At 48.2% G+C, this 23,631-nt stretch overlaps 1 long non-coding RNA gene and 1 pseudogene across 1 annotated transcript; one reads left to right on the top strand and one right to left on the bottom strand.

The window, feature by feature from the left end:
- Window positions 1–332: 332 nt before the first annotated feature.
- LOC122210320 lies at window positions 333–13,145 on the bottom strand. The gene is made up of 4 exons (XR_006198002.1): window positions 12,972–13,145; window positions 1,715–1,781; window positions 1,576–1,630; window positions 333–1,189 (listed from the first exon to the last, which is right to left on the bottom strand). It is a non-coding gene; the product is annotated as an uncharacterized LOC122210320 (long non-coding RNA).
- Window positions 13,146–20,918: 7,773 nt separating this feature from the next.
- Window positions 20,919–21,438, top strand: LOC122209467 (annotated as a pseudogene).
- Window positions 21,439–23,631: the final 2,193 nt, after the last annotated feature.

The following is a 23,631-nucleotide window of genomic DNA, read 5'->3' as shown; positions in this document are numbered from 1 at the left end:
TCTCTCTCTCTCTCTCTCTCTCTCTCACTCCCTTTCTCTCTCTCAAAAAATAAACATTAAAAATTTAGAAAAAAAAGAGCCAGAAGACTCAATCTTGCTAGCATGTTAATTTTTCTCCAAATTAATTTATGGATTTCATGCTACCCCATTCAAAATCCCAGAAGGACTTTTTTTTTAAGTTTTAAAAAACATTTTTATTTATTTTGAGAGAGAGAGAGAGAGAGAGGATGAATCCCAACCAGGCTCCGCATTGTCAGCACAAAGCCCAACATGGGGCTCGAACTCACAAACTGTGAGACCATGACCTGAGCTGAAGTCAGATGCTTAACCAATGGAGCCACCCAGGTGACCCCCCAAGTAGAACTTTTTTAAAGAAACCCACAAGCTGCATGGAGAATGTATATGATGAGTAAGGGACCTGGAAGTGCCAGGAGGTCATTCTGGCTACTGTCCATAGAAAGGATTGGAGGAACAAATCCAGAAGTGGGAAGGCCAATTAGGAGAGCAGGGCTTGATAATCCAGGCTAGACATGGGGGTAACAGTGGCAGTGAGGATGGAAAAAAAAAACAAACAAACAGGTAGTTTGAGATTAAGTAGATAAGGATGGAGAAGTTTTGTAATTTAAGCACTGAGGTCTGGGTGAGGGGGGGATCAGGAATGGATCCCAAATGGCTTCTGCTTTGAGAAACTGGGTGGGTGGTGGGGGTATTCGTTATGATAGGGGACACAAAACTAGTTTGGAGAGGAGAAAAGACGGCATCAGTTTAGGAAGTGATAACTAAAAGGATCCTTTAACGTAAAACGACACGTCCAGCAGGCAGCTGCACATATAGGAGGTACCTGGAGGTGCACATTCAGGAGCTGTCAGCAAAGACATGGCAGCTAAACACAGAAGTGGGCGAAATATCCCGGGCGGCGTGTAGAGTAAGAACAGGGGTCCACGGCCGACCCAGTGAAGTGCTGTAAGCATGTGGAAGGAGAACGAGTTGGATGCGGTAAGAGTATCAGGAGAAACTGGTCTGGAAGTTCCTGCTGCAGTCTTGTTGCTGCTGTGGTGGTTGAGACTGAGGCAGAGGAAGTGGAGGTAGAAATATTCAGGATGATCCCCGCGATATGTAGGACTTCTGCTCAGGAATTGGCCAGAAGCTCCAACGAGGTCAACACTCCTGCAGATTGCAGCTACACAATCTGGAAGAAATGAAGAAAAAGAAGAAAAACAACGCTAAAGACCCAAGAGACAGACCAAAAGGAATTCTGGAGGGGGGTCAACACGTGAAGAATGGAATTGCATTAGATATTTTGCATTTTCAATGGCCTCTAGCCTGAGAGAAGGCTTTGGTAACTGCCACTCCAGATGGCTGAAACTCCAAAGGAGAACTCATAGCTTTATTGGTTTGAAGAACCAGAGGGCAATCTGTGACAAGCAGAGCTGGTGGGAAGCAAGGAGGGAAAACCTAGAAAGAACAGAAACAGAAATGGAATAATCCAGATTCTGTGCATAAACTGTCCAGATCTCTGGCTGACTCATGAACACTGTATGCATATGGTGCCAAGCTAAGGCTAAAAGAACTGACCTGAGGTTTCAGCTGCTGCCCACTATGGAGAAGACAGTCCAGCCCAGTTGAACGCCTGCTAAAAAAATAACCAACGCTCTTTGGAGGAAGATAACAGAATTCAGAGTCTCTGCAATATATCATTCACCACTCAACTTACCAGATGTACAAAGACACAGGGAAATGTGACCCGCTCTCAAGTGAAGAGGCAATCAGCGGAGACTGACCTCAAGATAAACAAGACACTGGAATTAGCAAACAGGGATGTTATAGCAATGATTATAACTTGTATTTGTCTCTTTTAGGGCTACCTATACTAGATGGCTTCAACCACTGAAATATTTCACACAATTCTGGAGGATGGAAGTCCAAGATCAAGGGGACAGCAGCCTTGGGTTCTCCTGAAGTCTGTCTTTGATTTTCAGGTGGCCATATTCTTATTGTGTCCTCATATGGCCTTCCCTCTGTGCACATACACCCCTGGCATCTCTCTTTTTGTAAGGACACCCGTCACATGGGATTAAGGCTCTAGCCTTAGGAGCCTTAGAGCCTAAGGCTCTAGCCTCATTTAACTTTAGTTACCTTTTTTTTTTTTAATTTTTTTAACGTTTATTTATTTTTTTGAGACAGAGAGAGACAGAGCATGAACAGGGGAGGAGCAGAGAGAGAGGGAGACACAGAATCCGAAACAGGCTCCAGGCTCTGAGCTGTCAGCACAGAGCCCGACGCGGGGCTCGAACTCACGGACCGTGAGATCATGACCTGAGCCAAAGTCAGACGCTTAACCGACCAAGCCACCCAGGCGCCCCTTAGTTACCTCTTTAAAGACGTCATCTCTAAACACAGTCACATGGGAGTTAGGGCTTTAACATATGAATGGGGACATAGTTGAGTCCATAACATAATCATTCTCAAGGACATTACATACATAAAGATATAGACATCGATATCAATATTGATATAGATAGGTCAATATCTATAGATAGAAATATGATATAGCTCTAGATAGAGATACATGATACACAGATATAGAAAGATATAGATATAGATAGATACACAAAAACACATGTGCACACACATATGTATTTAGGATACAGGATGTCTCAGAACAGAGGACAGAAACAAAAACCAATTAAAAGAACTTACAGAAATTAAAATAAATTCTAGAAAAATACCTTTAATAAAAAATTTATTGAAGGGGCTTAATAGTAGATTGGACACTGCAGAAGAAAAGATTGGTTAGCTAGAAGAAAAGACAATAAAACTACCCAAACTTAAGCCTGGAGAGAAGAAAAGCATGAAAGAGAGAGATAAAAAAATGAACCAACTCCGCGGATTGTCTCTCCACTTGCGAGTGGGTCACATTTCCCTGTGTCCTTGTACATCCGGTAAGATTGAGTGGTGAATAATATATTGCAGAGACTCTGAATTCTGTTATCTTCCTCCAAATCGTGTTGGTTATTTTTTTAGCAGGGATTCAACTGGGCTGGACTGTCTTCTCCATAGTGGGCAGCAGCTGAAACCTCAGGTTAGTTCGTTTAGCCTTAGCTTGGCACCATATGCATACATTGTTCATGAGTCAGCCAGAGATCTGGACAGTTTATGCACAGAATCTGGATTACTCCATTTCTGTTTCTGTTCTTTCTAGGTTTTCCCTCAGTGACATGTGGGACAATATTAAGTGGTCTAGGATATAAGGAATTAGAGTCCTAGAAGGAGAGGGGAAAGAGAATGGACAGAAAAAATATATTTGAAGAAATAATGGGTAGAATCCCCCAAATTTGGTGACATTGACTTAACAGATTCAAGAAACTTAGAAAAGCCCAAGCCAGATGAACACAAAGAAAACTAGGCACTTCATGGTCAAACTGCGGAAAACCGAAGATAAAGAGATAATCTTGAAAGCAAAGGAAAGTTACATGATAGATACAGACAACAAGGGCCTGGATGATATAAATTTACCTGAAACAGTGGTGGCTGGAGAACAATGGAAAAACATCTCCAAAGTTCTGATAGGAAAAAACACAATTTGCCAACCCCGGACTTTGTACCCAGTGAAAATCTTCAATATTTAAGGTAAAATAGACATGTTCAAATAAAAATAGGAGTATCTATTGCCAGTAAACCTTTGCCATAGAAAAGCTAAATGAAGTCCTGTAGATTGAAGAAAAATTATACCACTGGAAAATTGAATTTTTAGGAAGAAATTAACAGTATTACAAACAGTAAATATAAAGAATATTTTTCCTGTTAATTGTGTTGAAATCCATATGTTTAAAGCAGAAGTCAAAGGATTGGATGGTAAGGCTTACCATGGACATGGTTATAATATATATGACACCTACAGAATAAAGGATGGCGGGCAGGGGGTACATGGACCTATACAAGGTTTCTACATTTCAAGCACAGTAGTGTAACATTATCTCTAAGTAGACTGGGAAAAAATTAAGGATGTACGTTGCTATCCTTAGAGCAATTACTAAAGAAATGTTACATAGAGATATTGCTAAAAATATTAATTAATGTGAAAGGAGTCCGGAAAGAGGAAACACTGGGACTAAAGTAGAAAAACAAATCAAATGGTAAAATGATAAATCTAAATCCAACCATGGAAATAATTACATTAAATGTGAACTAAACACTCCAATTAAAAGGCAAAGTGGTCAACATGGATTTTTTTTTCAAAAAAGCAAAATCCAATGACATGCTGTTTATGAAAGATTGACTTTATATAAAAAGATGTAGGTTATAAATGGATGGAAAGATACATCATACAAGCAGTAGACATACGGCTGCAGTGGTTATATTAATGCAGATAAAATTAATTTCAAGACACAAACTATAACCAGAAAAAAAAAAGGAGGGACACTTCATGATTAAAGAGTCAACTCATCAGGAAGACATACAATCATAAATGTGTGTATATTCATTCAAGACTTCCATATGAAGATGCATTTAGCTCCATTTCCTCAAAACGCACTGCTAAAACGATAGTAAAAACATATACTTATTGGGGCACCTGCGTGGCTCAGTTAAGCATCTGACTCTTGATTTTGGATCAGTCATGATCTCAGGGTCATGAGTTCAAGCCCTGCGTCAGGCTCTGCACTGGGCATGAAGCCTACTTCAAAACAAACAAATAAACAAATAAACACTTTAAAAATTTTTTAAAAAGGGGGGCTTGGGTGGCTCAGTTGGTTAGGCATCCGACTTGGGCTCGGGTCCAACTTCATGATCTCATGGTTCTTGGGTTTGAGCCTCGCATCAGGTTCTGCACTGACAGCTCAGAGCCTAGAGCCTACTTTGGATTCTGTGTCTCCTTCTCTCTCTGCCCCTCCCCCACTCACTCACTCTCTGTCTCTCTGTCTCTCTCTCTCTCAAAAATAAACATTAAAAAAATTAAAGGGGTGGCTCAGTCGGTTAAGCATCCGGCTTCAGCTCAGGTCATGATCTTGAGGTTCGTGGATTTGAGCCCCGTGTCGGGCTCTGGGCAGAGAAACTCAGAGACCGGAGCCTGGTTCGAATTCTGTGTCTCCCTATCTCTCTGCCCTCCCCTGCTTGTGCTCTGTCTCTCTTGCTCTTAAAAATAAAATTAAAGTTAAAAAAATTAAAAACAAATTAAAAATAAAAAAATAAACAAAAACAACAACTAGGAATAAAAAATAAAAAGAAAGAAAATAGAAAGGCAAGTCCACACTGGAAGAAAATATTTCCAGAATACATATCTGTTAAAGGACTTGTATCCACAATACACCAAGAATTTTTACAACTAAATAGGGAGAGAAACAATCTAATTAAAAAAATGGGAAAAAGATTTAATTAGACATCTCACTAAACAAAATATGCGAGTAGCAAATGAGCACATGAAAAGATACTCAAAATCGTTAATCATGGAAATACAAATTAAAGCCACAAAAAGATAATAATTCATACACACTAGAATGGCTACAGTAAAAAACAAAGAACAACAACAAAAGACAGAAAATAACAATTGTTGGCAAGAAATGTGGAGAAACAGGATGCATGCTTTGCTGGTGGGAATGTACAATGAGGGAGCCACTTTGGAAAAACAGTTTGGCCATTTCATAAAAAGTTAAACATACTCTTAGGTATGACATCAGAAGTACAACAACAAGGGGCACTTGGCTGGCTCAGTCAGGAGAGCATGGGACTCTTGATCTCAGGGTCATGAGTTCAAGCCCCACATTGAGCATGGAGCCTACTTAAAATAAATAAATACTTCATTAATTAAAAAAGAAAGAAGCACAATCAACAAAAAGAAAAAAATAGATAAACTGGAGGTCATCAAAACTGAAAACTGTAATGCATATTATCAATACGAAAGGCAGGTGTATGTAGGTGAAAGGCAACCTACAGATTGGGAGAAAATATTTGAAAATCATTTATCTAATAAGTGATTAACATCCAGAATATAGAAAGAAATCCCAAAACTCAACAACAAGAAAAGAAACAACCCAGTTAAGAAATGGGCAAAGGGCCTGAATAGACATTTCTCCAAAGGAGATGCATAAAGAAACAATAAACACATGAAAATATGGTCAGTGTCACTAGGAATTAACAAATGCAAATCAAAACCACAATGAGATACCATTTCACACACCTTAGGATGGCGCGCACGCACACACACACACACACACACTCAGAATAATAAATGTTGGTTGAGAATGTGGAGAAATTGGAAATTTTGTTCAATCTTGCTGGCAAGAATGTAAAATTGAGCAGCCACTGTGAAAAACAGTATGATGTTTCTTCCAAAAATTCAACATAGAACTACCATAGGATCAAACATTCCACTTCTGTGTATATACACAAAAAGAAGCCAAAGCAAGACTCAAACAGATATTTGTACACCCATGTTCATGGCAGCATTATTTACAATCGCTAAAATGTGGAAGCAACCTAAGAGTCCATCGACAGATGAATGGACAAGCAAAAAATGGCATATACATACAATGGGATATTATTAATTCTTTAAAAGGAAGTAAATTCTGATGACTGCTACAACACAGGTGGACCCTGAACATTACGCTAAGTAAGATAAGCCAGACACAACAGGACAGATGTGATATTCTACTTATATGAGGTACCTAGAAGATCAAATTCATAGATATAGAAAGTAGAATAGTGGTCACCAGGCTGTGGGGAGGGGGATGGGGATTATTGTTTAATCGGTACAGAATTGCAGATTGGGATGATGAAAAAGTTCTAGAGATGAATAGTTGTGAAACGAAAACATGTATCTACACATAGACTTGCATGCAATCAGTGAGCAACATTATTCATAAGAATCCCCAACTGAAAACTACTTAAAGATCCATCAGCTGGACAAAATGGGTTGTATCCATACAATGGAATACTATTCGGCAATACAATAAAACAGAATGAACCTATTGATATGTGCCATGACATGAATAAAACTCAAAAATATCATCATAGGTTAAAGAAACCAGATGCTGGATAGGGTCAAATAGAGGGTCTCTGGATGAGAGAACACCAAACACAGGAAGGGCAAAGCTCTGATATTGAAAACAGAGAGACTGAGTGAAAGGTCACAAATTAATGAGGAGACACCCAGCCTTCTCCCCCAACTCAAATACCATGACGGTGGCAGTTGGGCTTAGACCCTCCAGGCAGAAGATGGGAAAGTGTTCTCTGGGGAATCTGACTAGCCCAAGATAACAGACATAAAGATGTTCACAGCTGGGTTCTGCTTGCAATAGTTCCAGCCAGTTCAGTAACAACGAATGTGACAAAGCCCTCCCACATGCACAGAACTTCCAGTCTGCCTTTTTTGCAGCTCACTCCCAAACCACAGTGGGTGATTAAGGATAATCAGACATTTGAGAAAACCACCTTTTAATCGCACCACTGCCACAAGAAAACAAAGCAAGCAAAGCAAACAAAGAGAATAACTTGGAGAGAATATGGAGGACCATACAGAGAGAAGGAAAAATAGCATGCTAACTGAAAAGAAGAGGTTTCATTTTAAAAAGGAACATTCAAAGAACACAAATGAACAATTTTGAATGGAAAAGTTGAAGAAGGAAAAAACAGAAGGAAGGAAGGGAGGGAGGAAGACAGAGAGAAGGAGAAAGAAAGGAAGAGAGGGGGAGGAAGGAAGGAAGGAAGGGAGAGACAGAGAGAGACAGAGAGAAAGAAAGAAAGAAAGAAAGAAAGAAAGAAAGAAAGAAAGAAAGAAAGAAAGGAAAGAAAAGAAAGGAAGGAAGGAAGGAAGGAAGGAAAGAAGGAAGGCAAGAAAGAAGGAAGGAAAGAAGGATGGAAGGAAAGATGGAAAGCAAGAAAAGAAGAGAGAAAAATCTAAGAAAATTAGAGAACTTGCAGAGGAGGTCCAACATACATCTAACCAGAGCTTCAGAAGGAAAGAACGCAGAAAGTGGCAGAGAGAAAATCATCCAAGAAATAACTCAAGAAAATTTCCCAGAAAGCATAGACATGAATTATCAGATGGGAGGACACCCACCACTGCCTAGTGCCAAGAGTGTTCCTAACACTTGCAGGGTCTGGGGCAGGAGTATATATGGAGGCCAATATGCCATATGTCTAAATTTTTAAAGTTGTAAACAAAGTTAACAAACCAATAAATAAAATATGCTCTATCCTCCTACCTTGACAAATACACCTGCAGAACTACCTGGAAGTTCAGGTTCTGATACAGAATACTCAGGTTTTTGTAGTTCTGCTCCAGAAGATGGAGGTGTGGAGAGAGCTGGTCCCTGCTGACATCCCTCACCCACTTCCTTTCTCTTCTAACTCCTGGATCTGTCCCACACCATGAGAAGCCTCAAGTGCATGCACATGGACATTCCAAGTTCCATCCCTGTCTCCCACTAAGAGCTGTCCCTTGGCCACTCCATAAGAGTAGGGATGCAAACAACAGTGGTCTATCCTCAGGGCCAATGTAGGAAAGATGCCTGCATGGGTCCTGGAAGTGGGCTTTAGGCTATTTGGGCAAGGAATCCCAGATATGTACCTCGGTCATTGTCAGGGCATGGGTACTTAGTTGCCTGGTGGGTGAAAAGATACCCACATCGAGGCACATCATTGTGAAACTTCAGAACACTGGGAGAAAGAGAAGATTCTAAAAACTTGGAGAGAGAGAAGGAATAGGTTTCATACAAAGAGCCACCATTATAAGAATAACAACAGACTTCTCAACAGTAATACTAGAAACTAGAAGACAAGAAAATGATACTTTCAAAATTCTGGGGGAAGTGGCTTCTCACCTAGAAGTCTATAGTCAGCCAAGTTTTCAATTAAGTGTGAGTATTGAAGAAAGGTAATTCCAGGCACATAAAATTTGCTCCCCATGCACCTCTCTTTGGAAGCTATGGGTGGACGTGCCACACTTAAACCAGAGAGTAAACCAGGAGGGAGACAGAGGATCCAGTAAAATGAGAGGCCCACTTCAGAGAGAAGTGAAGAGCACCCAGACTGGGTGTCCTCATTCTCTGTTGCTGCATAACAGTTATCACAAACTGAAACAATGCCCACCGGTCAGAAGCTGACGGTGGGGGGCTTGGCTGGGTTCTCTGCCTGGGGTCTTTCAAGGTTGAAATCAAGGTGTTGACTGAGGCGCAGCCTCACCTTGAGGGTCTGGGGAAGGATGCACTTCCAAGATCACTCAGATCATCTGTGGAATCAGATTCCTTGTGGTCATAGGACTGACGTCCTCACTACCTTTCTGGCTGTTGTCAGCTCCTAGAGATCACTTTTAGGTCCTTGCCCTGTGACCCCCTCCATCTCAGCAACAGATAACACCCCCAAAGGGAGACTCTCTACTCGCGATACTTCTGACACCAAGTGTGTTTTCCAAACCAAGCAATTCTCCAATTCTCTGTGGACACCAACTAGGTGTCCTCCAATTTAACTCAAGTCTGACACTACCCACAGGGCAACGGCTCAGTCCTACAAGGCTGCCCCCTCTCTGATGCCAATCACAGATACCAGGTCCGCAGGTTACACACACTTCCGTTCGACTAGGCTACAAAGTGGGGTTCCCACAACTCCCCTCCCTGGATGAGATAATTTGCCATAATGGCTCACTGAACTCAGGGAAACACTGCTTACTATTACCAGATTATCATAAAGGATACAAATGGACAGCCAGATGAGTGAGGTCTGGAAGGGCCCTGAGCACAGGAGCTTCTGTCCCCGTGGAGTTTGGGGTGCACCACCCTCCCAGCTCATGGATGCATTCACTAGCTTGGAAGCTCTCAGAATCCCATTGTTGAAGTTCTCACGGAGGCCACTGAGGATTAACTCCATACCCAGCCCCAAGCCCCACCTGGCTCCCTGGAGGTCATGGGATGGGAGCCTGAGGCTCCAACCCTCAAAACACATGGTTGATTACCCAGGTGACCAACCCCGCCCTGAAACTACCTTAGGGCCCACCTAGAGTCAGTGCATTAGCATAAACTCAGATGTGGTTGAAAGGACCTTGTGAAGAGTAACAACAGATGCTCCCATCACCTGTCGCCCAGGAAATGACAAGGATTTTAGGAGCTCTGGGCCAGGACCTGGGGAGGAAGACCAAATACGTATTTCTTAGTATATTACAATCTCACAGTCCAGCACACCGAGGCATTTCGCTCAGAGTCCATCCAATTTCCTCTCTACCACCAGCCAAAGAAAAACACTCTGCATGGACGAGGTCAGTGTGATTAGATGAGGCCCGCCTGCAAAATCTCCCTATTTTAAAGTCAACTGATTAGAAGCCTTATTCACATCTGCCAACATCCCTTTGATGTGTGACATAACATAGTCACCGGAATGATATCTCATCATGGCCATGGCTTTTACCACTCGGGAAGGAGTTACACAAGGGCCAGGCTCTCTGTGGTCACTCTCAGCATCCTGTGGCCACAAGGAGAGTGGCAGCAGATCCCTCAGGGGGTGGCCCAGCCACCAGAGTGGACGGAGGGCAGGGAGATGGCTTCAGGACGGAACTGACTTCAAAAATGTGTTTGGGGGCACCTGGGTGGCTCTGTCGGTGAGGCATTCGACTCTTGGTTTCAGTTCATGATCTCACGGTTTGTGGGATCAAGACCCATGTTGTGCTCTGTGCTGGTGGCATGGAGCCTGCTTGGGATTCTCTCTCTTCCTCTCTCTCTGCCCCTCCCCCACTAGTGCTCTTTCTCAAAATAAATAAATAAACTCATTAAAAAAAAGTGTCTGAACATATTGAGAGATGTCTTTCCTACCTGGGAGAGGGTTTGCATTGTATTCTGGATACCATTAAAGAAACGTGAGCCAAAACACTAGACAATTAACATCTTCCCAGAAGACAAAATGTCGCTCAGGAAAGAAAAGGGAACTGAGGTGTCTGTGTGGCTCAGAGGTCGGAATAGTGCGACATAGTCATAATAATGTGAAACCAGAGCATCGATCTGACCAAAACCCATCTATTTTTGGAGGTTAAGGACAGAGCAAGTGTGCTGGAGGGAGAGCGGGATGCTCATACTCTCTAAAAGCTAAGGATGAGAGGGGCACTTGGGTGGCTCAGTCGGTTAAGTGTCCGACTTCGGCTCAGGTCATGATCTCATGGTTCGTGGGTTCAAGCCCTACATCAGGTTCTGTGCTGACAGCTCGGAGCCTGGAGCCTGCTTCAGACTCTGTGTCTCCCTCTCTCTCTGCCCCTCCCTGACTCACACTCTGTCTGTCTGTCTCTCTCTCTCAAAAATAAATAAACATTAGAAAAAATTCAAAGACGTTATTAATAATGGTAAGACAGTGAAAGCAGGCCATTACCGCATGCCCGGGGCCCTTCTGAGAGCAGGTCACAGGCCTTGGAAACCAGATTTTCTAGCCCATAGGAGCCCACACCTTTGGTTAAGACAGCTTGGATGAGCTTGCTTCTGTTTGCAACTAAAAGAATCCTAATGGAAAAGGTTTTCCCAAACCCAACATCTCCTTAATTCATGTTTCCAGAAAGCATTTTCTGCCAGGTTCTACAATGAGGCACTTTCTCTAATGTTGAGACAGGAGAGCAGGAGTGAGGGGGCTGCGAGCACCAGAGGGGCTGTGGCCTGGAGGCAGGGCATGGGGGCCCCCTGGCTCTCCCCATGGGGTTTGCCTCACAGAGGTGCGGATGTCACCCTAAACCTTCAAGGAAGAGCAAGAATTTGTTGGGCACGTGGGGAGGAGGGAGGGCATTGCAGTAGAGGAGGGAATGCACGGTTTGGGGGAGACGGCAGATGGGGGGGCTGCAGGCAGTTGGGTCAGGACTGACGCCGAGCTTACACCCAGGGGATGATGCTCGAGAATGCCGGGAGACAGGTGGACAGGGCCTGTGTTCTGTGCTTTAGGTTTTAGATCTTGTCCTGGAGACAATTAGAAGAGCCAGAAGGATTTTTTTTTTTTTGTAAACCCCAATTTCTATTTAGTTATTTTTAGTTTGAAGGATCTTTCTGGAAGTGGTGCATGGGGCGGGCTGGAGTGGATGAGATGAGGCAGCAGATAAGTGCAGAGACCATAGTGAGTGTGTGCATTGGGGCTGAGGGCTCCATCGCAAGGGCTGGGGGTGAACCTGGTTCAGTGTGGGGTGCTCACAGCCCCCTCACTCCTGCTCTCCTGTCTCAGCCTCATTGTGACGCCTGACAGAAAATGCTTTCTGGAAACATGAATTAAGGAGATGTTGGGTTTGGGAAAACCTTTTCCATTAGGATTCTTTTAGTTGCAAACAAAAGCAAGCTCATCCAAGCTGTCTTAACCAGAGGGAAGTTGTGGGCTCCTATGGGCTAGAAAATCTGGCTTCCGAGGCCTGTGACCTGCTCTCAGAAGGGTCCCGGGCGTGCAGTAATGGCCTGCTTTCACTGTCTTGCCATTTTTAATAACATCTTTGAATTTTTTTTAATGTTTACTTGTTTTTGAGAGATAGAGAGAGAGAGTGAGAGAGAGACAGAGAAAGAGGGAGGCACGGAATCTGAAGCAGGCTCCAGGCTCTGAGCTGTCAGCGCAGAGCCTGATGCGGGGCTCGAACTTATGACCTCAAGATCATGACCTGAGCCGAAGGCGGATGCTTAGCTGACTGAGCCACCCAGGCACCCCAGCAATGTCTTTGAACTTGTGTTTTATAAGTGAAGGCTGGCGGGGCAACAAGGCATGCATGAGGGTAGAGGAGGCATGTGTAAATGCACCTGCCGTTCCTCGACATTCGTGCAGGTAAAGAGTGGAGACCTCCCCATGAGCACAGAATTCTGGGGACCCACAATGTCGAGGAGTTCAGCAAGACTCAAAGTCAGCAGAAGGTACGCCTTTTACGTGTATGACTGACTAACTGTGGGTCTAACACCCCAAGAGAACCAGAACTTGCTTCAAACGCAGAGGAAGGCAATGGTGCTCTAAGAAACAGAACAACCAAGGAACCGCGGCCCTACCTTTCTCACTGCGTGGTAAATCCCCGCGTCTGTCCCAACAACACTGACAAAACCCGCGTGGAAGGAAACAGTGCCTCGAGGTGCCCTTGCTTCTGGTCCTACCTCACACAGCACTAAGCTGAAGGTGGAGGGTCGGTAGAGTGTGCTCCTAGCAAGAAGTGAAATAGAGACGGTGGAATTAACTTTGTGCACCTTTCTGCTGTTCTGGGAAGAATGAAACATACACGCACGTGCCGTGCCGCATAATGCCGCACAGTGCAAATTGTGGAACTCGATAATTCCACACATGTAAGTTAAATGCCCTCATATTTGAATTGAAAACTGTCACTGCACGTGTAAAGGTAGGCGGCAAAATTCAGACAAGTAATTTACAATTTTAATTTCTCTTGACTTGGAATGTCATTAAATAGCAAATTAAAAAATGCCACGAGAAGTGGACAGAGGCCAGAGAAGACAGAAAAAAAGCTTTCTATTTTAGCACCTTTAACAGCGCTCTGCTCCTGCATATGGAACTAGGGGCCCCACAAGTGATGTAGCCAGGCCTGAGTCCATGAGTAGATCCGGCTTCAGACACCACCTGAGGCTTCAAGATTTCAAATCACACAATCGAAACTTGGCTTCTCTCTGCCTCTCAGCCTGGTCCTCCTGCGCCCCCTGTGGTCTCAGTTTTCATGCGGTGGCAGGACAGTGGCGGCGGCTCCAACACTAGGATCTGGAGGCTCCTTCCCAGAAGCCCCAGCAAAAGGGCTTCCTGTCCTTCCTGAACCCGCCACTCCTGTCGGGAGACGTGGTGCCCAGATGGGCTTCATCCAGGTCTGTTTACTCAGCCCCACCTGCACTGAGAGTAGGGGAGGGGAAATCAGGCCACAGTGATCAGAAGAGCAAGAGGCTGAAGTTGGTAACACGGTTCTCACGTGCCCCTTCCTGGATGCCCGATGGCCACACCCGCCCTCTCTTCTTACGCTAGCTCTTTCCTGAAAAGAAGCATCTGCCTATACACAGAAAATGTGTTTACCATCTCCCCCAGGGGAGACAACTCAAAGTTGTACCAGGGAAAAGGCTGTAATCTCTAGGGGATGTGCTGTCCTTTCTGTGAGATGTGGGGTGCAGGTCCTCACGGTCTGACTTCAGATGGCTGAATGATGAATTTGACCAGCTCCAGCACACAAAGGAACAGGGCATTTCAGCAAGAGATCTGTAAATAACCCCACATAACTCTCACCTGGAGAGGGGAGAGTGGGAAAGAGTGGTCGCCGGTCCAGGGCACGTACGTTCTCACATCCAGAATAGCAAGAAGCCCTTGCCCTGACAGTAGTCCAAGCCCCTGGCCGGTCGGTCGGGCCCCAGCCCCCCCATTCTGCTCTGTGAGAGGATCAGCCACAGCCTTTGTTCTTCTCTCAGACCCCTGGTTGGGAGGTCTGTCGTGGAAACATCTGAGCTGGGTACTGGGGAGAATATCCCTTCTGGAGGCTGCATGACTTCAACAGCCCACCGCTTATTGGCATGAGAGAGAGCACACAGTATGAGTAATCACCCACTTTCCTTTGCCAGATTTGGGGTTTTTCTGGCGACAGAGACCCTGAAGGCGGGGGGTCAGCATTCTATCTCCTTGCTTCTGCCTTTTCCACAGGCTAGATCCACAGAAGCCAGAGATTCGATCAAGTCGGAGTCTCTGGATAGGACAGGTGGCCTGGGAATTTCTGATTCCCAGCACAGGCCCAGGTTTGGCCTCCACCCCAGGAGCTCAGTGTCATGGCGGCACGCCGGGCCAGTGTTGCCATCTTGGCTGCCGCCCACACGTGGGTTTCTGCTGTGGGGAGAGTGGAAACCATATCTTCCGAGGTGGGCAGCACTGCTCTCTGCCCACAGGCTGTGTGCCAGCTACGTCTTTACACACTCAAAGAGGGACCTTGCACAGACCAATGCTGAGAAGGGACCATGAGCCAAGGAGCATGAGTCACCTAATCTTCTGCGCCTGGGTCAAAAAATAGAGGGGGGGAAAGACTAGCGACAAATATATTCATGTTGCATAATTTTAGAAAAGGAAGGTTTTTCAAAATCGTGAGAAAAACTCAACGACCAACGAAACCATCGTCTGTCGAGGATTAAAACGTATCAAAGAACATCAGCAGCATTAAGGAGGGGCCGCAGGAGTCTCCAGACACCTCCTGAGACTCACGCGTCGGGGAGGCCTGAGTGGGTTGATTAAAGAGGCCATGACGGGGCTGAGCTCTGTTCAACCACCACTGGGACTCCAGAGGGTCCGTGGAGCCAGCGGCAGAAGCCCAGAGGACAGTGCTTTTCCTCAGCTGACGTTGAGAGCAGATGACCACACTGCACACGACAGAGACCCAGCAGTAGGGCAGTAGAGCTGTGAGCAGACACATCTGCAACAAGATTCTCCGGATGCAACCTTCGGGCCATGCATGATCCTTGCTGTGATACACGCTGTGTGTCGGGCATCCGTGGCAAACACGTGCAGTCGGCGATATCGTTGCCATGTCGACCAAGCATTTCCATGGTCAGCGGTGGGGAGGGATCGGCTGTAGAGACCAGCGATTTGGGCGGAGGGCCCTCGTAAGTCCCTGTGACTATAAGCCAGGGAGACCCATGCAGGTGACCCCCTGAGCCCCATGCTGACTGCCAGGCCTGTCCTCGCACAGTGAGGCAGGCTCAAGGAGAATGCTTGGGTCTAGGTCACACTTGGATCGGGGCGGGGCAACCCTCTTCCCCTGAAGTGGGGAAATCGCCCGCCCGTCGTTGGCCTAAAGGCGATCGGGATTGCAGAAATGCTTCAATGAGTCTTTCCACGCTCATGCCCTTCAGGACCGAAGAACGTGGTCCCCCGGCTGCTGAGGATGCTCTGGGGATTGCCCCTCACTGAGAAGGCTAGCCTCACCCAAGGTCATGGCCTCTTCCTGGAGGCCTGACTCCAAGATGGTAGCTTCGGGGGTAGAAGGCTGAGCCACCCACCCAACCCCACTCTCAGAGGCCACCTTGACGTTGCAGCCCGACTCCTCCCCGTGCTGCCTTCTTACCGTCCGCACAAGGCCCCCAACCAGCCTCCCACGTGCTCACCTCCATCTCAGAGGCTGCTCCCCGGCAGCCCAGACTTCCACATAGCGCTTGTGTGAGTTTCCTGGAGCTGCCCTGCCAAGTGACCACAAACCAGGCAGCTTAAAACAACAAATTTACTCTCAGTCTGGAGGCCAGAGCCTGAAATCGGGGAAGTGGGGCCCTGCAGCCTCCGGAGGCTCGAGGGGAGGATCCTTCCTCACCTTGTCCAGCTCCTGGTGGATCCAGATGTTCCTCAGTCCGCATCCAGGTCACCCTAATCCTGGCCTCAGCCACGTCTTCACCTGGGCTCCCCCTGTGTGTCTCAAACTGTCCCTCTCCTCTCTTATAAGGACACTCATCCTCGGATTTAGGACCCACTCAGATAATGCAGGAGGACCTCATCTTGCGATCCTTATTGTAATGACGTCTGCAGAGAAGCTCACTGGCGATACGGTCATATTCTTAGATTCCGAGCGGACGCATACTTTGGGGGCCACGTTGGCATGTACTGCATCAGTGCAGGCTTCCACTTCTATGGCAACAGTAAGGGCAACGCGTGAGCTCCCGGGAGGGCAGGGTCTCTGTCGCATTTGTTGCGGCCTCCAGAGTGCCCTCAGAAGGGGAGATGGCGTGAACACGGCATCAGGCCCTGCCCCATAGAGCAACACAGAGCGCGGGGAGAGGCGGCCCATCCCCCACCAGCACCCCCAGAGCTGCAGCTCCTGATCTGTCAGACCACTCCAGGACAGGTGAGCCGGGGGACGTCACCAGTAGTCAGAGGAGAGGGAGCAGATGTGACACACCTTGAACATCTTCTGAAACTTCCACTGAGAATAAGGGAAGAATACCCATTTTTCCAGGGGAGGTGTCAGGATCAAAGCTGAAGAGGCTTTGGTGGGGTCTAGGCCGGCCACAGGGACCCTTTCCGGTAACATGGCCCTGAGAGTTCCAGCTGGGAGACCAGGCTCTACTTTCCATAGAGTGGGGAATGTGCTGCTTCAACTGTCAAGCACATCCAGGGACGTGCTTTTTTTTGTCCACCTGTACCTTGACTTCCCAACTGGGACCTACTTTGGGCAAGTCCTGGTTTGGATTCTGGCCCTTCTGCTCCGGTCCAGGGAGCCTGGGATGCTCAGAAGGCAACATGGAGCTGAGATGGGAGATGATACCAGAGGCCTCTGGACCCCGTTCCTTCCGGGAAGCCAAAGGATGTGGCCTGGGGTCAACAGCCACAGGAGGGGAGATATGGGATCTCAAGAGGCAGCACCTGAGGGGGACAAGCCCCTTCAGAGAGAACAAAAGACGATCGCAGAGAGTGAGGTGTGCTCACGGGTTTCAGGGGCCTGGAGGGACCGTGTGGGGAGTCTGAGTTCAGCCTGGGACTTGCAGCTCCTGGCCTGTTGGGTGAAGCCATGCCTCCCATCCCTCCTCGGGTTGTCTTAGGGCTCAGCCGAGGGGACGGAGTCAGGGTTGGAGGCGTAGCAGCAAGAAGCTGAGCTCTGGGCTCAGGCAGGGCTGGGCTGGGTGAAGCTGGGTGATGTTGGGCATGGGGAGCATCAGAGGAGCATCACCGAGTGGGAGTCTGGGCAAGAATTAGCTTGGTGTCTGGCCCGCAGTGATGGCTCCACCTGAGAACTCTTTCCCTCCCTGGGGGACGCTGGCCACTCAGTGGTCCAGGAGGACTCCATGAGTCTTCATGTCATGGGATGGTGGCCCTAGGATACAGGGTGCCCAGCGGGGGCGAGGAACCCACGAGGGATGCCTTGATCATCACCTCACTGTGTGTTTATGGTTTAACTCACTCTGAGGCACACGGAAGTGTAATGACTCGCCTTGGGCTCGCCCCAGCTCAAGCTGCCGAGTCCTATCTACTGCGGGGTTCTAAATTAGGGTGCAGCACGCTTGGTGCACATGACTCAGGACACAGAGAAGCCCTTAAAACGCCGCACACGTGGTTTTGAGCGTTCACACATTCATGCACGGAGGCACGGCCCGCCTGACGGTTCCATATTTGAGTACATAGGAAACGCTTAGCAGCACAAAGCAAAGGAGCAGGTGGGTGTGAGGTTGGTTGCAGGGATCCAGGAGCAGGACTGAGCCCCTCCTTCTCGCTCAGGGAATCAGAGGTTCTGGGGGGTTGATTCTCTGTAGGAGGTGGGGCCAGGGCAAGGATCCAGGAGCTCTGAGCCCTCAGGCGCGCTCTTCTGCTACCTGGCGGCCTCTTCTTCCCCTTACGTCCTTCTGTTCCTCCTGCTACTTCTCTTTACCCCCTCCACGTGTTCCAACACATGTGTGGCCACCACCCTAGGGTGGGTTTGTCCTGCCGCTACTACTCTTAACACTCGAAACTAGCCCACAGGCGAACCATGACCTACACAAACTTCCACGGGCAACAGTAGACCTCACCTGCTTAGACGGTGAGATGCTCTGTGGCGCGCGTGGGCCGGTCCAGGGCAAACACAAGCGGCCAGCCATCGAGACGTAGGTGGACCAGGCCTCATCCGCTCTCTCTGGGCATGGGTGGGCCCCACTGTCTCGTGACCCATGGAGGCCCCTGTCCTGCCCCCAGCAAGGGCCCTGCCCCACCGCCCCCTCTGTACACCTGCTCAGGAGTCTGACTCGCAGTGTGCAAACTAGAAGTCAGTACTGATGACGTCACAGCATCCCTTGATTGGCCACAGCACAGATGGAGAGAAGATCAGCCTGTAAAAACGTTCCTATGGCCAACATGGTGACACCAAGTGTACGAAATGGGGCCACCCTCTGAATGGTCACAATGAATACAGCCGAGGCCCACAGAGCACTTACCACATGCCAAGCACTTACTAGGAGGCAGGCACCTTCCACACACTCTCTTGTCCAATCCTCTCAACAGTTGTGGGACGTGAACACTATTATTATTATTATCTCCATTTTGTAAACAGATTGCCCAAAGTTCAGAAGCTTATTCAAGGATAGGCCCGGCTGACCTGGAAGTCGGAGCGTTTGGTCCCCTTCTGCAGAGCGAGCGTGAATCTGCCATTAATTGCCTAGTTGGGAGTGATCAAACAAGTTCTATCACATGCCATCACCGCGGTCCCCTCCAGCTCTTGGAAGACTCCCAAATACCTCCTGGTGATGGATGGAGGTCAGGCAGAGGAGGAGCGAGGAGGCCAGGAGGCACTGGTCCCAGATTCTGGGACCAAGATTCTGCTGAGTGCTCTGAGACCCACCCAGTAGGTTGACCTCTCCAGCTTTGCCCCAGGCCTGAGCCAGCAGAGCACCATCAGGAAGCATCTGCCCTGCACAGCCCTGGCACACAGTCCCCCCGGCCCCTGCTGTACTATCTCCGTTCCCCAGCAGGGCTTAGGCTGGGCCCATGGCTGGACTCACACATTTCTGGAAACCTAAGTTTAGGCTGAGGGGTCCAGACACACCAGAAGCTAGCTGTAGAGGCCAAGGAAGTTCTGGAAGATAACTCACCTGAGGAAGGGAGGAGCCAGGCCCAGCAGTGGACCCTGTGACAGGCAGCTGCATGGACGGCCTGGCAGCCAGGAGAATCACGTGTGGTTCACAGAGAGCTGGGGGAGACAGAGGGATATGTGTGCTGTAAATACAAACAAATGGAGCCTGTCGACCCTATAAAACAGGACACAGACACGGCCCTGACGGTTAGAGCAGCCGCCATGCCCAGAGAGAGCACACGAGGCCTGGAGAAGCCACTGCGGCCCAACTATCAGAGCATCCTCACTGACATGGATGTCTTCTCGGGGACCGTGATTAGGCCTGTGGTCTCCACTAGTGTGGCAGCTGGCTGGGCTTTGACCACCTCCTTCAGCGGCCTGGCACCAAAGGAAGGACTCAGGCTCTGGAGACCCGGGGTTCTAGTCTCACTTCTGCCACTTCCTTGTAGTATGCCTCGGGGAGATTAATTAAAGACTCTCAACCTGGGATGGGTGATTCCAAAAAAAGAATCCACAAATTCTAATACCCCTCCCTTCAGGAGGTGGGGCCCAGTACCCGCCCCCCCTTCTTGAGCATGGGCCAGACTTAGTGACTTGCTCGCAACTAACAGAATAAACAGAAGTGACAGTGTGTGACCTCAGAGACTTGGTCGTAAGGGGCATTGTGGTTTCCTGCCTGTCCCTTCTCTTGTCCTTGGACCACCTGCTCTGAAGAAGCCAGCTGCCACATCATGAAGAGAGGCCCGCCTGTGAAGAACCGAGGCCTCCAGCCAACAGCTGTGTGAGGGCGCCATCTTGGAATGGATCCTCCAGCCCCACACAACCCCAACCTCATGAGAAACCTTTAAGGATAATCTCCTGGTTATGCTGCTCCTGAATTCCTGACCCATGGAAACCGGGACAATAAGAAACGCTTGCTGTTTTAAGCCAGTATATTTGGGGGGATCATGTGTTATATGGCACTAAATAACAGATACATAAGCCCATCTCAAGGTACTTGTCAGGATTTGCTGAGATGACACACTGGAAGGGTTGGATACCCCACACACTCAGTCTGATGGCTCCTTCCCTCTCTGGGGTTTCCGTGCTCCCATCCCAGGGGCTGAGGCTTGGAATGTGGGTTCTGCTCACTCAGGAGCCAGCCCTCCAGCCAGGTTCCTGGCTTCCTTCCCATTTCCCCCAGCGTGCCTCCTGGCCTTGTCCAGAGACAGTGTCACACGGGGATGGGGGGGTGTAGTGGACCACTCTCTTCTTTTATACAAAGGGTCAAAGAAATCCATTGGCAACCAGTTTAATCCAAATCCTGTGGTAACCTTCTGTATCAAGCTCTCTTCCCAGGCTCACCTTCTACATAGCACAGTCGGAATGTCCAAACTGTAAATCAGTTCACACCATTTCTTGCTTAAAAACCTCCAGGGGGCATCTTTAAGTTCGCTGAATAGATACCATGAGCAAAGCCCATCCTCCAGAATTGAAAAAAATTATGGACAAGAAATTATCAGTGAACTTAAATGGTGAAGACATGTCCAAGGGGGCTCAATCCCTTCACGAATCTTGTGATAGACGGATATGTGGAGATGGCAACTAGTGGGCAACAGAACAATACTGGAATGGTGATAATTTGAGAAAACAGTATCATCATGTTAGAAGCCTTGGAACAAGTATCAACAATGGGTGTGTTCACTGGAAGAAACCAACTGCTTCCATATGTCCCCTCTCCATAGCACCTGTTTTACTACAATATAAAAATCAGGTTATGTATTTTCATACTGAACTTTTTTTTTTAAATAAACTTTTGTAATAGTAAAACACACACACACACACACACTCACAATCCCAACTCATACTGTGGCCATAAGACTCATGACATGCCCTACCCCTACTCTATGCTCTTATTACAGTCTAAGCTCCTCTTCCTTATGGCCCTTAACTATGTGAAGCCTCCACACTTTGTCTCTTCCACGTGAAGCATTCTCCCCCCAGACCTTCCCAAGGCTGCCTCCCTCCTGTCTGTGTCACTTCTTTGGACCCCCAGCCCTACACAGGTCCTCACCACCACATTGTCCTATTTTTTTCCTTTTTATCACCAGCTAAAATGACCCATTGGCTTGTTATTTGCCTGAAGGTCACTCTGGAGTGCAGAGCTTTGCTGTGTTCTCTCCAGGGCTAGAATGGTACCCACATCCAAGAGACACTTGAATGTCTGTGGGTCAAGCGGCTTTTTGAACATCAATCAAATTCCCTTTTGAAAGCTTTGGAAGCAACTTTTTTCATAGAGAACACTCTGGAAAATCCTTCCATAAAAAGAACAAAGTACCTTCAGACTTTCTAACAGCAGGTCATACCTGTGTCATGATCATTTTAACCCAGGAAGGGTCTTATTGGGGATTTTGAAACAAACTGGTGTTCTGAGGGTAGACAAATCATGGGGTCTCTCTGGGCAGTTGTCCCTCTGTGGAGAGCAGACTTCTGAGGTCCACATGGCCCTACCGTGTAAACGTCTTCCCACCCACCAGGAGGGCTGGGATGAGCAAGGGGAACATGAAGAAGCCAGAATGTTCTGAGGTCCTGGAGGTTAGAAGAGGGAAGAGAGAAAGGAGGAAGCAGGACATGGCAGGGGGCTCTCAGAACGAATGACTCCTCAGCTATTGTCCAGCACTCAGGGCTGTGGCTTCCAGGGCCAACCACCTAGGACTCTGCTTTGCTTGTTCCTTCTTGCAGGACCTGGGGAGCTATGCAGGCTCCTGGAGAACCTCAATGCCAACTGGCCTCCTTGCTTCTCTTGGCACTTGAACACCAATGGAGTTGTCTTCTACAGATAAGGTAGCATCAGTGTTCTGCTTGAGGTACTTCTCCTATTCTCAAGACAGACCCATCTCTACACGGAATCTCCACTCAGATCTGCCCACTCACCTCCTCCAAAACCCCCGTTCACCACACACACTCTGTTCCCAACCTTGGCCTTCTGTGTTCCCTGACCTGCAAGACTGTTCCACCATGCCATCTCCTGAGAGAGACCACCCAGACCAGTCTGGTCCCATCCCCTTCACTGTCCCCTGGGGGCACAGCTCTGATGAGCGTCCTTGGTTAGTGCCCATCTCCCTCGTTGCAACAGTCCCATGAAAGCAGGGACTTGCCTGTCCTACCCGCCACTGTGCCCCAAGGGGGACAGTGTGGGGATTTCCTGGCACTCAGCAGATGTTCAGAACATACCTACTGAGTAAAAGAAAGACTAGGAAGCTCTGCAGTCAAGGAGGCATTGCTGGAAATGCAATGAAAATGACGGTTGGGTCTGGAGAGCTGGGTGACAACACAGCTACAGCCTGGCTGTGTCTCCTGGTGGGCAGATGTGTGCAGAGATGCTGACGGGGCAGGTTGTGTCCAGCGTGTCCCTTCTGGAAGGGATGGGCCATCTGGGGAAGCCCAGGACATGGTGCCAGGCTGAGACCTGGCCCTGCCTCCTGTCCTTTGCCCAGAGAGTGTGAGGTCTGGGAAGGATGTGATAGATGGGGAAGGAGATCTTAGCCCAGGAGAAGTAGAGGAGCTGGGAATACCCAACAATGGAGAGACTGAAGGTCAGGAGAAAGTACTGCGACCCAACAGGTGCCCAGGGAAAGTGACCAAGGGAAGCTGCTTGGATCTGTGCAGCTGAGCACAGAGCATCCTGCGTGTCCCCCTTCTGCGTGAGGAGCCTGGGTGAGAACAGCAGCTTCTGCTAAGAGGCATGAGGTCACTGACCCTGGAGAGATTTGGGGCCAGTCCAAGGAGTGCAGGACACTTGGGATCAGCCACACTTGTACCCAAGAGAGCAGGAGGGACCAGAGCAGGTAAGATGTGGGCAGGACCAGCCAGAAGGGACCTCACTGTTCCGGAGGATCCCCCTTGGCCACGCACCCCCTTACTTGCTGGATTCAAGGAGGCCCAGGGGTCCCTGGGGAGAGGGCCAGAATTGGGTGGCAGGGAGGCCATAGAAATATTCAGATCTTAATGCCTGGGGCAGCTGTGCCGGTAAGTGCCAGCTGTGCCGGTAAGTGCCAGCTGAAGTCAGACTCAGCAGGTCTGGCCTTGTCTCCTGACTGGCCACATGCCTTTTCCATGTCAAGCCACCCAGATTTCCACCAGCCCCTGGAGACACTGTGTTCCCTGGAGCTTTGGTGTCT

Source organism: Panthera leo, chromosome E3 (assembly GCF_018350215.1).
Source record: "Panthera leo isolate Ple1 chromosome E3, P.leo_Ple1_pat1.1, whole genome shotgun sequence".
Classification (NCBI taxonomy): domain Eukaryota; kingdom Metazoa; phylum Chordata; class Mammalia; order Carnivora; family Felidae; genus Panthera; species Panthera leo.
The sequence above is the reverse complement of the archived record's forward strand: the minus strand, read 5'-3'. Positions and strand labels throughout refer to the sequence as shown.